General features: G+C 43.6%; 1 long non-coding RNA gene across 8 annotated transcripts in view; it reads right to left on the bottom strand.

The window, feature by feature from the left end:
* Nucleotides 1–12,444, bottom strand: part of LOC149854118 (uncharacterized) — a 276,904-nt gene that overhangs the window by 24,838 nt on the left and 239,622 nt on the right. For all 8 annotated transcript variants that reach the window (XR_016438946.1, XR_016438942.1, XR_016438943.1 and 5 more), the window contains one exon: nt 1,579–1,670. This is a non-coding gene — a long non-coding RNA (uncharacterized LOC149854118). The remainder of the gene's footprint in view (nt 1–1,578; nt 1,671–12,444) is intronic.

The following is a 12,444-nucleotide window of genomic DNA, read 5'->3' as shown; positions in this document are numbered from 1 at the left end:
TTTATCATGTGCCAGGAAATGGAGTATAAACTCTCCAGGGCCCCTTGGATATATAGTCTGGTTGGTGCCATGTGTTGGAATCCATGCCCCCATATCTTCACTTCCAGATTAAGCTACCACAGATGTGCTAGCACATGCTGCATCACACCTTTGTTTTGCTCTGTAAACCTATCCCACAAATGCACTAACGATAATAAAATTAGCATTGCATTCTGGCAGCTGTAATGAGTCTATTGTTAAAGATTAATTGTGCTAAATCTGTTACAACTTCTAATGTATTTGATATTTTTAAAGCCAGCTGAAAATAAACAGTGAAGCTAATGTTCCTACCAATCTGCAGGGTATTACTGTCACAAAGCAAAAGGTGAATTACCTTTAAAATTCTAATTAGCCTGTGAACAACCAAGTGTGTGGGACAGACTGTCTGGCTTCAAAACAAGACTATCAAACAACAGCAACAAAAGAAAACAATGGGTGAAGAATGGCTGCCATGGAAAAAAAAGAACAATTAGCTCATTCATTTTTTTAAATGATAGCTGATTTTGTGGCTTATGTTACATTACCATATGTGAATGCTCTGGAATCCGAATAGATACAGAAAATATGTTAAAAGGGGCAAAAAGAGAGAATCTGACTCCTAAAAACAATGGCAATAAAATCCCAGCTGCTTAACTATAACAATCTAAAACTGGAAAGTAGTTTGGGGTGGTTGTAATTGAGACAAATACAACAGTTATTCTGCCTTAGACTCCTACTCCCCTCATTGCTTCATGCCCTGTTCCTAATTAAACCAGCAGGCATTTGATTGGAGCAACTGATGACTTTATAACTAAACTATCAGGAATCTGGGGTAAGCCAAAGGAGTGGGACACATGTAAGCCAGCTTGTAGCATCCCTGGTATGATGGCCTCTTACTATTTTCCTTTAATTTTAGATGTACCAGAATGCAATGGGATGTGACACTTCATCTCAAAATGTGATTCATCACATGATTTGCTGAGGCACATTGCAGGCAAAGTGCCAATAGCTGAGATCTTGTTAGAAAATAGTCCATTTCAATGGGCAGATTTTGTCCATTAAAACCTATTACTATTTCCTTTTAGAGCCCAGCTGCTTCCATTATAGAAAATTGGACTAAAATGATGTCAGGCTTGTGCCATAAAAAATGAATAGGAATATTGCTTTTCATTATGTTAAATTGCAGATATTTTTCACTGATATGTGTTTATTTTTGTTCCTTTCAGTTTAGCCCTTATGCATGACTATGACCCCTTTGATAATGAACAATGAAAGCGATACATGTTTGCACTGTATTTTCCTGTGTTGACCCGAGTTTTCCTTTTAGGTTAAAAAATACTTGACTTCACAATCCTATCCATCTTAAGCTGTCATTCAACTCTTCATTTGAGGAAGAAGCATCAAAAGATATTTTAGTGAAAGAACCTAGGATAAAATTCTTTCTGAAATTTCAAAATTATCTCAAATTTACCGGGATCAAGCACTGCTCTTCAGCCATCTAAGAATTAAGATAATAATGCATCACTTATATTATTTCTGAGAGGTAGAAAGAAAAGATACCTTTTTAAAATGGTGACTTTTCTTCGGGATTTATCTTCGGGGATCTATCTGCCGTTATCACTGGCTTGAGCTGAGTTCAGAGATTCACTCCACTGAAAGTTAAAAAGAAGAATAAAATTAAACTGGCAGCGTGGTTCTCAGCCCCTGCCACCCATCCCACACTAGCCATGCATTGGCTATAAGGCAGGAACAGAGATCATAGTCTTTATTGACTTTGACTGGGGATGTGGTTTCTTCTAAGCCTTAGAATTTCAGGTAAGGTAGAGTTTTCCATCCCACAAATTTAGGTTTTTATATTAAGAGCAGATTTGGCTATGGACCAACATTCATCTAGGGTCAAAGTTGGGGCAACTCAGCTTGTTTGTATCACTACAGGCTCCTGCTCATGGTAGGAACTCCCATCTGTTTTTGAAGCTGTTATAAACATATATTTGTCCATACCCTTTGTTGCTGAATGTTCAAACCAGCGAGAAAGTCAGTGTATGAAAAATAAATTGAAATGAAGGAAATTTGCAGGATATGAGGAAAAACATCACTAGATAGGCACAAATCTTTTGCTGCAAAACACAAAGCTATTATTCTAAGCATAGAAGGGCTCAGCCCTTCTAAAGGCTAGCTGCATTTCAGTCTGTCAATCTCAAGCCCCATGAGTTTCAGATACAGGAGAACAAACGGGGAGTGATATCTTATATGGGGACAAACAGCATAGTAGGGAGAGATGCAGTTGGGCCAACAAAAGACAGCACCCCAAACATATCCTTGCCTCTCGCATATTTCCTGGACTACCATGGCTGCAACAACCTGACTCTAGCCCTATTGTATATACCATATTTTCTTGCATGTAACCTGTACTTTTTCCCCCAAACCAGCTGGTAAAAATTGGGGTGCACATTAGGGCTGTGCAAAATGTTGCCGGCCATTTTGTTCCGACACTGTTTCAGACCAATTCTGAGGTTGAAACAGCAAAATTGGAATGAAACAAAGGCCATCGAAATAGCCTCGAAACAAAATGAGGCTGGTCCAACTGTTTCAACCATAGGCTGGGGATGGGAAGTCAGCCGAGCTGGGCTGCTTCCCAGTGCCTCACACTACATCGTGCCGGCGCGAGGCACCAGCTGGGCTGCCTCCCGCCCCCGGCACGATGTAGCATGGGGTACTGGGAAGCAATCCAGCTGGGCTGCCTTCCACCCCTGGCGCAATGTAGTCCAGTTTGGCTGACTCCCCATCCCCAGCAAAACTCGAAACAGCCTTTCTGTTTTGATGGAATGGAATGGAACAGCTATTTCAACTCAAAATGAAATTCAAGACAAAACACTGTTCCCTTGAACCATAGAAACTCAAGGCAAAATGGAACAGTGCCATTTCACACAGCCCTAGTGCACATTATATGCAAGGGAATGATCACCCATAGGTCTGGACATTTGGTAGCAGGGGCAACGGGAGCCATGGCAACTAACACTGCCAGTGCCCCACCGCACACCCCCCTGCCAAATGTTCAGACCCATGAGGAGGTCTCCTTCCCACCAACATGTCCAATCAGGCTGGCATGCAGGGTTGACCTGTGGCCAGACCACACGCACTGGCTCCAGAACCATGCTCTGGATTGGACCTGGCACATAAAGTCAAGGCCAGTGTACTGACTATAAAACCAGCATTGTGAATTGGACTCAGCACACAGCTACAGAGCCAGCATGTAGTGCCACTACAGCCACATCAGGCTTGGACCTGCTACATAGCCCCTGCCTCCCAAGCTTCACCATGTGGCCCGAGCCACAAAGCCCCTGCCATGCAATCCCTAGGTCCCTGTCCTGGCATGCAACTCCAAGCTCAGAAGCACCCAGCCTTGGCACATGGCCCCCAGCTCCCAAACTATAGCCCTAGCCCCCAGTCCTGGCATACGGTCCCTGGCTCCCAAGCTTCCAGACCCAAACCCCAGCATGCAACCTTCATCTTCCAAGCCTCACAATCTCCATCCCCAGTGCATGGCCCCAAGCCCCAGAGACCCCAGAATTTATTTATCCATACTCTTAAAGATTTTTTTTCCTTCTTAGGGCATTCAAAGAATAAGGTGCAAGTTTTATTTGGGCTCAGGTTATATGCAAAAAATACAGTAAATCCTTTCGCAGAGGATTTCCACAGGACATTGTTGTCCATATGCATAGCTCTAGCTGAGGATTTGAAACTGCTCTCACCTTCAGGGTCAGTGAGACTTCCCTTTATGTGATACTTCTGACCCACAAAATATTTCAAAGGGGCTTCCCCCTCCCCAGCCTTCAAAAACCCTGCATTGGCTGCTTTTTTTTTTCCCCCCACCAACAGAGGTGTTTTCAAAACCCTTCCCACACTTAAAAATAAAGAAAGAACAGTTCATTAACTTGTCCATTGCACAAGGCAGCATTTCTCTACTAAAAGAAGATATTAAAATGTTCAGCCTATTGAGCGATTGGATTGGCTGAACATTTCTAGATGTCCTGTAATAGTCATTAATGCAAATTAGTTATATATTTCATTAGTTAAGCCAAAACCTATATTCTGGCTGTTAGCTGGAAACCTGTTTGAATTAGATCAAGGAAATTAAAATAAGAACCATTCAATGGTAGCAGTTAATGAGCCATGACTAACTGAAAAAAAAATTTCCTTCCAGTTGCAAAATACTAAGTGTAAGAGGGAATCACAGTTTGTTTTGTAAATGTACTGTGTAAATCATTTGCATTGCTATACGCCACTCATTCCCATACCCACCCCAAATGGGTTATCCGCTACCCTGTGACAAGCTTAATAGCCTGAGCGACTTTCCAGTTCAGTCTTTGTGACAGCATGACACTGCACTGCAGGGTAATACTGCCAGGTTCCCAGAGTCTCTTACTTACTGTAGGAGAAAACCTTCTTGGAATGAGGCTAATTCTAAGTGCTGCACAGTCAGGGACTGATAACTCCTGGACTGTAATTTCCCTTGTAAATCTCTTCAATTTTATTTAATTCTGCTTTTAGCTTCCAGGTGTACCCATTCTGAGACAATTCTGTGCAGGTGTAGATTCTTATCTCTGGGTTGGCAGAACTGATTCACCATTTGTCCAGTGCCACAGTCTCTCATCATAGTTAAGGATCAGGTCAAGAATAGCTGTGCTCTTGAGTGGTTGTCTACTGGGATTGGAACAGGACCTCCAGATCTAGAACATTTGTCTCCACTATGCCATTGGAAGTAGCATCATCAACACCTTAAACCTCTTCACCCACTAGAGGGAGACAGAGAGTTGAACAAGGGAAAAGGAAAAGCAAGTTGCCATGTCTGAACTCCAACTAGCTTCAAGCATCAAGGACAATAAAAAGTCCTTTTTCAGATATGTGGGGAGCCGGAGGAAAAGCAAAGGCAACATTGGACCCCTGCTGAACCAGATGGGGCAACTGACAACTGACACCCAGGAAAAAGCCAACCTATTAAATGGGTACTTTGCGTCAGTCTTTCATCGGTCCCGTGGGATGCCCATGCCTGCTAGGGGACAGGGAGGTCTGGGTGAGGGAGATCCCCTGCCCTCCATTAATGCTGACCTCGTGAAGGAACACCTTGAGAAGCTGGATACCTTCAAGTCAGCCGGTCCTGACGCTCTACACCCCAGGGTACTCGAGGAGCTGGCGAGCATCATAGCTCAGCCTCTGGCACAGATCTTTGAAAACTCCTGGCACTCTGGTGTAGTGCCTGAAGACTGGAAGAACACCAATGTGGTGCCAATCTTCAAGAAAGGGAGGCAAGTGGATCCAGCTAACTATAGGCCTATCAGCCTGACCTCTATCCCGGGGAAGATCTTAGAAAAGTTTATTAAAGAGGCCATCCTTAATGGACTGGCTGACGCCAACATCCTAAGGGATAGTCAGCATGGGTTTGTTGCGGATAGGTCTTGCTTGACCAATCTCATTTCCTTCTACGACCAGGTGACCTATCACCTGGACAAGGGAGAAGAGATTGATGTCATATATCTTGACTTCAAAAACGCCTTCCATCTGGTATCCCATGATCACCTCTTGGCAAAACTGACCAGTTGTGGCCTTGGGTCCACCATGATCCACTGGCTGGGAAATTGGCTCCGTGGTCGGACCCAGAGGGTAGGAATTGATGGAAGTCAATTGTCATGGTGTCCTGTAACCAGTGGGGTCCCTCAAGGCTCTGTCCTTGGACCCATATTGTTCAACATCTTCATTAATGATGTGGACATTGGAGTCAGAAGCGGACTTGCCAAGTTCACCAATGACACCAAACTTTGGGGCAAAGCTTCCACACCAGAAGACAGGTGGGTGTTCCAGACAGACCTGGACAGGCTCAGCAAATGGGCAGATGAGAACCTGATGGTGTTTAACACCAAAAAATGCAAGGTTCTCCACGTTGGGAAGAAAAACCTGCAGCATCCTTATAGGCTCGGCAGTGCTACGCTGGCTAGCACTACAGAAGAAAGAGACTTGGGGGTCATCAGTGACCACAAGATTAACATGAGCCTGCAATGCGACACTGCGGCTAGTAAAGCAACCAAAACGCTGGCTTGCATTCATTGATGCTTCTCAAGCAAATCCCAGAACGTCATTCTCCCCTGGTACTCGGCCTTGGTGAGGCCACAGCTGGAGTACTGAATCCAGTTTTGGGCTCCACAATTCAAAAAGGATGTGGAGAAGCTTGAGAGAGTCCAGAGGACAGCCACCCGTATGATCAGAGGTCAGGAAAACAGACCTTACGACGACAGGCTGAGAGCCATGGGGCTCTTTAGCCTGGAAAAGCGCAGGCTCAGGGGTGATCTGATGGCCACCTATGAGTTTATCAGGGTGGCCACCAGTTTCTGGGGGAACGTTTGTTCACCAGAGCGCCCCAAGGGATGACGAGGTCGAACAGTCATAAACTACTACAAGACTGCTTCAGGCTGGACATAAGGAAGAAATTCTTTACTGTCCAAGCCCCCAAGGTCTGGAACAGTCTGCCAGCAGTGGTGGTTCAAGCACCTACATTGAACACCTTCAAGAGCAAATTGGACGCTTATCTTGCTGGGATCCTATGACCCCAGCTGACTTCCTGCCCTTTGGGTGGCGGGCTGGACTTGATGATCTTCCAAGGTCCCTTCCAGCCCTAATGTCTATGAAATCTCCTTGTGGCCTCTTCACATATATATACTTGGTGAAATATAATATTGCAGTTAATTCTTCAATGTTCTTAGCATATCAGGGTTTATTGACCTATTTGAGGTTCTTGCGCTCTTAACTCTTCCATTGAGTATTTCCACGGCAGTGATTGTTGTTGGTTTCCATATCCTTAATCCAGCTAAAACAGCAGCTGAACTTATCCTAATTCACAACCTAATTGTCTTGTACTGCTGGCTAATTAAGTGTTCAAAGAAGTGATAAATTAGGCAGGTGGATCATAACAATACAAGCAATTAGTCAGTTTAACTAAATCCGAATCTTGAAATCCATGTACACAGGATGACAGGAGAGTAGGAAGGAATAAAGTATTTTCCACAGTTGAGACACAAATTTAGGGACTTCAACCATGTTATTTATACCCTGCAATAGTTTTGGCTTTCATAGGCTGTTCTTGCAGAAGCAGTTCTTCTTTGGTGGTTATTAGAGAAGCTCTTGAGTTCTGAGGTCAAACCTTGTAACTGGAAGAGACAGCTTCTATTTTCTGGTGGAACCAGTTTGGATAGATGATCTCACCAATGTGAGATTAGGCCTCTGAGAAGTCTGCAACAGCTAAGAGTAGATGAAATGGCATCCTATTTACATACAACTCCTCCTGAAGATGAAGTTTGTTCTTTTCTACATCATAACCTCTTCGGGCCCCACTTATTGATATGGACAGTAACTTGTAATAATATGAATGCATGCAAAATGAAACCTCCAAAGTGTGGTGAGTTTTGTCTTCTGCCTATACAGATAATGCTTCTGGAAAATCTTATCATTTAGGAATCTTCTAACCTGAGGAGTCTGGCAAAGCATACTCCCTGAAAATGGTCCTTCAGGTCAGATCACTAGAAATGCATGATATCGTCCTGTTCCTTTGAAATGCTTCTGCTCTGCCTATCACTATTGACCCTGCACATCCTTAATTAAGGCCTGATCCTAATAAATTGGCATAGATTATTGTTACTAAATCAGGGGCTTAACTCTTATAAATTAATCTACTGACTCCAAAGCAGATACTGATATGAAAAGGGGCTGCAATATAGCATCCATTGGTGCAATTGTTAATCCTTTACCAATCCTTTTCCTCAGTGGAACTTTGTGGAAAGACTTCTCTCTTTATAGAGTGCAGCTAGGGATTACCAACATCTGTAAGCACTCTGTGGCTGGCAAATTACACTGACACACCCTTGAGAAGTTTGACTGGCAAAGCTTTACTAAATGTACCATTATGCGCTCTCCAAAAAAAAGGGTTTGTGTAATACAATTTCGCATGCCTGCCACCGGTCAGTCTTTCTGTTGGAATCTTAGCTGCAATGAAATACTAATGTTAGTCACTCAGGCCTTTGCAGGTGTTCTGGTTCCGTAAGTGGTCTTATGAAATAGTTAATAATTCTAACAATAAATAAATTAGTTCACCTCAACCAGACCTTTGTCAGTTATCCATTTTTCTGTCAACCTTATAAATACCAAAAGTGACAGTTAAAGTGATATTCTCTGTTTTGTGCAAAGATTTTGAATGCTTGACAAAACCTGATAGGGCAGGATTTGAAAGGAACACTGTGGTACCTAAAATGACATTCAACATTAGGTCCTAAAAATTCCCACCTAGCCCTGGAAATGTCCATATTCTCTAAGTGCTAAGTGCTAAGCCAGTTTAAGTGATCAGAAACTGGTTTGAACCTGTAAAAGAACAGATGTTCAGTGCTCATAAACCAGTTGAAATTGGCTGACACCTGTTTGAGGTAAACCTGGTTGAATGTAGTATCAGACTTAACTGATTTGGGTCAAACCAGTTTATGCAATGTCTGTCCCAGACCCGTTGCTGGTTTAAATTAAATTGGAATCCTCCAGCATCCCAGTTGCTTTGCAACTCTGAGCAGGACTCTGCTCTCTGCTCCACAGCACAGCTGGCCCCTCCTCTCTGCTCCCTGGCTGGAGCTCAGCAGAGACTGCAGGCATCTGCCTGGCTTCCCCCTGCTCCCTACTCCCCTCCCTGCTAAGCAGAGATTACCCCATCCCCTCTGCCTTACACAGATACCTCTCAGCATTAACTAGCAGATCACATGCTGGCTACAGTCCATGCTGTAGGAGATGAGACAAAGGCTGAATCAACAGGTAACTGGTAAAGTTCCTCTGTTGTTTTCTTAATGGGTTGATAAATACTGAGTTAGGGGTGATAAACACTATATTATCAACTGCCTGCTGGGCTGGTCAGGGGAGGGGGGTCTCCCTAATCAGGGTGTCCTGTTGAGGCCTGGCCACGTCCCCCCTCAGCTCAGCGCTATGGAAGGGAAGGGAGGGCTCCTCCAGCGCAACCCAGCTTCTAGCATGTACATTGCCACTACATTGCAGGCATGTACTGGGATGTCTGTAGTCCAGAGGGGATATCTGTGCAGTTATAAACTGATTTAATAGATTTCATAGACATTAGGGCTGGAAGGGACCTCGAGAGATCATCAAGTCCAGCCCCCTGTCCCAGGGGCAGGAAGTCAGTTGGGGTCAAAGGGTCCCAGCAAGATAAATGTCTCTTGAATGAGTCCAGAGCAGGTGCTTGCACCGCCTCTGGCGGCAGTCTGTTCCAGGCCTCAGGAACTCCAGTAAAGAAATTCTTCCTTATGTCCAGCTTGAAACAGTCTTGGAGGAGTTGGTGACCGTTTGACCTTGTCATCCCTTCGGGTGTTCTGGTGAACAAGTTAGACTAACCTGCAAAGACTGAATCAATTCAGGCTCAGGCTTTTTGAATATCTGTCCTTAACCCAGTGGAGTTCCCTAGGTCAGCGTTGTTTCCATGTGTAACTGGTCACTGTCCTCACCCCCGCTTATGTACAACAATGTAGATTCTCTAGATATTAGTAATGTTTGGCTAATACATAATAGTGACCTGAAGCAGTGCTTTCAGTTTGTAACTGCAAGAAGTAGGGGAAAAAATGTTACAGCCCATCAGAAACCTCTCTTTGCTAGGGGGTGGCCTGTGTGCTCGTCCTTTGCCAAGCAAGTCACAGCTTGCTTCCTAAATCCCAAACTTCTATTTGTTTTGCTGAATCAGCTGCTCTTTCCAACAAGAAATGATGATTCCTAAAATTAGAGAAGTTGAACTTCTATCCCTTTTTGTACTCTAATTGGTCTAGCTGGATTGTGTTAATTAGCTTTGATCAAGATTGTTTAATTAGCATGTCAGGTCAATTATGAAGGCTCTTCTGGGTTTTTTAGCAATGATGCCAACCATGCATTATTGTATGTTTTGAGTGTTTCTAGTACGATCCCAGAATTAATGCAAAGAGATAAGATAAAATGTTTCGCAAGCATTTTGTAGGTCTTTTCTACCAGGCATCACTGGGACCCAAAATGGCTCTCTCCATTGCCTTTGTCATCATGAAGGCAGGGTTTATTCCTGGTGGCTAAAGCAGGTGAGAATAAGAGCATGGAGAGCTGTCATCTATTAAAAAACCTGGCAGACAGGTAGTGGAATATAGTGAGTTGCATGCTTTCTGTCATATGCGTAGAATGTGGGATTATAACAAATGCACCCCCTGCCTCTTCGAAATATTGTGTGATCCTCCGAAGGAAAATGCTGAGAGGTTCCCGGCTGTTTTTATATTTGTTCCACATTGATAACCTGTTGTAATAGACTTATTCATCAGAGATGCCTCTACCTTACCTTGGCACAGAAGGCATCAATTAAATCAATACTACACATATATTTAAGTCTATATCACATTTTTTCATGTTCTAAATACTTGATTTATTTCTGCCAGTGTAGTTTTTCATCAAACCATCTTTCTACTTAATTGAGCTAATAACTTTACTCCTGTCCTCCTCTTTGTTCAGCCTGGCAAGCAATTTCCCAGCCTCATCTTACTACTCATATATCCACTTTTGATCTGGTTATTAGCATTTCATCTTGCTCGGCATTCAACATATTGTATTCAAGCCGAGCTTTATTTAAGGAAGTAATACCTTCTGGTGTGCTGGATGTCACACATTCCCTTTGCAATGTAACAATTTTATCTTCAGTTATTGCAAATTATTTGCTCTCCCTTTTCATTATTTTTTCCCACTTTAACTGGCATGTGACCTTTCATAAGAAGCTTTAAAGGAACTGTGAACGCAGAATGAAAATTGAGTTAAGCCTGGATTTATGTACTAAAGGCTCCTGCTAACCAAGTTAGCTAGGAAATTCAGTACAGAAATAGATATTTAACCTTTTTAAAGGAAAAAAAAAAAGAAAAAGAAATCTCTCTCTGCAATGTACTGTGCCTTTCCAGGTTTGCTCAAGTACCCACCAAGCACAACATCCTGTAATGAGACGGGCAAGAGAAAACTCATGGGCAGTAAACAATCATTGTGTCAATGTTGAAACAGCTGAGCATAGCATATTTTGACAAGAAAAGGTAGGGACAGGATATAAAAACACCACCAACCAGGGAACAATAAATTAAGAAGAAAGAATAATGTCAAACAGGAAGTCAATAGGAGACTTAACAGAGAAAGGATCATGTTAGCAATCTTATTAGTCTCTTCTATGGATCTGATCAGAGAGGGCCAGAGGCTCATGCTGCCTGAGGGTGGGTTTGGCTTGTGTATATTCTTGCTCCAAAATATATCCTATTTCTTTTGGGCATTTAGCCAAACACTTTTGCCATAGCTACTATTAATATAACAACAGATTTTCCTAAGCTCAGAAACTTATAGCAAATTTCTTTACCAGCCAAAATCAGTAGGGTCATTTTTTTCCTATACTGTCTTTCAATACTTTCCATGATGGATATCTGTCTATCTAGGTTCTTATACTATGCCCAGGATATTGGGCTGCCCTCCAAAACTGTCAAGTTTATATACGGAGATGTGACCCTTTCATCCCTTCAAGCTGCAAGGAACAGTTGAGAGGTATGCCTTTGGTGCCACTGTAAGAGGGCTATGGCGAAGAAATGGGGTTTTCAGTTTGCTCTAATTCCTTCTGGAAATGATCTCTGGATCTATGGGCGAGTCACTGACAACCTCTCCAACTTACTTGATATAATTTGTTCATCTGTCAATACTCTTAGCCCACAACCTGGAATTTGACCTGATATTCAATAAGAGGCCACTGTGGATTGCATTGCTGAGTAGACTTCATGCCATTTTCCTAAAGCAGGTTTGCAGAAACGTTGCTGTCAGTTTGCTTATATGTACCCCGTCCATTCCTCTAGCTAGCTTTAATCAAACAGACTATAGGATTTAGGGCCGTGTGTAGATGAAAAGAAAAGGTGTGCGTGAATGACACTTCAAAGTGGGCTAAATGCTTTTGCGCCACTTGAATGGTGTCGGCGTTTGCACAACTCAATGGCGTATTGCGCATTCATTCCAGCCGCTGTAGGAAGTTCGGTGGCATATTGCACCTTAAATGGCTTCAGGCACAGCAAAATAAACCTCCTTTGAGGGGTTTTAGTTTGCTGCCCCTACAGCCGCAGAGTGAAGCACCAGGCTCCGTGCAGCTCCACAGCTCTGCGGGAAGCCCATGCAGACAGCCTGATACCATCCCGGGAAAGCGGCTCTGCCCAAGAAAACCGGTCAGCCAGATCTCCCCCTCCCCAAAGCCTGCCTGCCTGAGCTGCCTGGGGGCCTGGTGCGTCCCTCCGTGGCTGCAGCGACCGCCTGAGCCGGATGCCTGCCAGCGGGTGCCACCTGGAGGGGGGGCTGCAGCTGATGTGGAGGCAAACACCA

This window comes from Crocodylus siamensis, chromosome 13, assembly GCF_052110815.1.
Source record: "Crocodylus siamensis isolate JL-2025a chromosome 13, ASM5211081v1, whole genome shotgun sequence".
Taxonomy (NCBI): Eukaryota; Metazoa; Chordata; order Crocodylia; family Crocodylidae; genus Crocodylus; species Crocodylus siamensis.
Note: the sequence above shows the minus strand (reverse complement) of the source record. Positions and strands in the feature narration are given on the sequence as shown.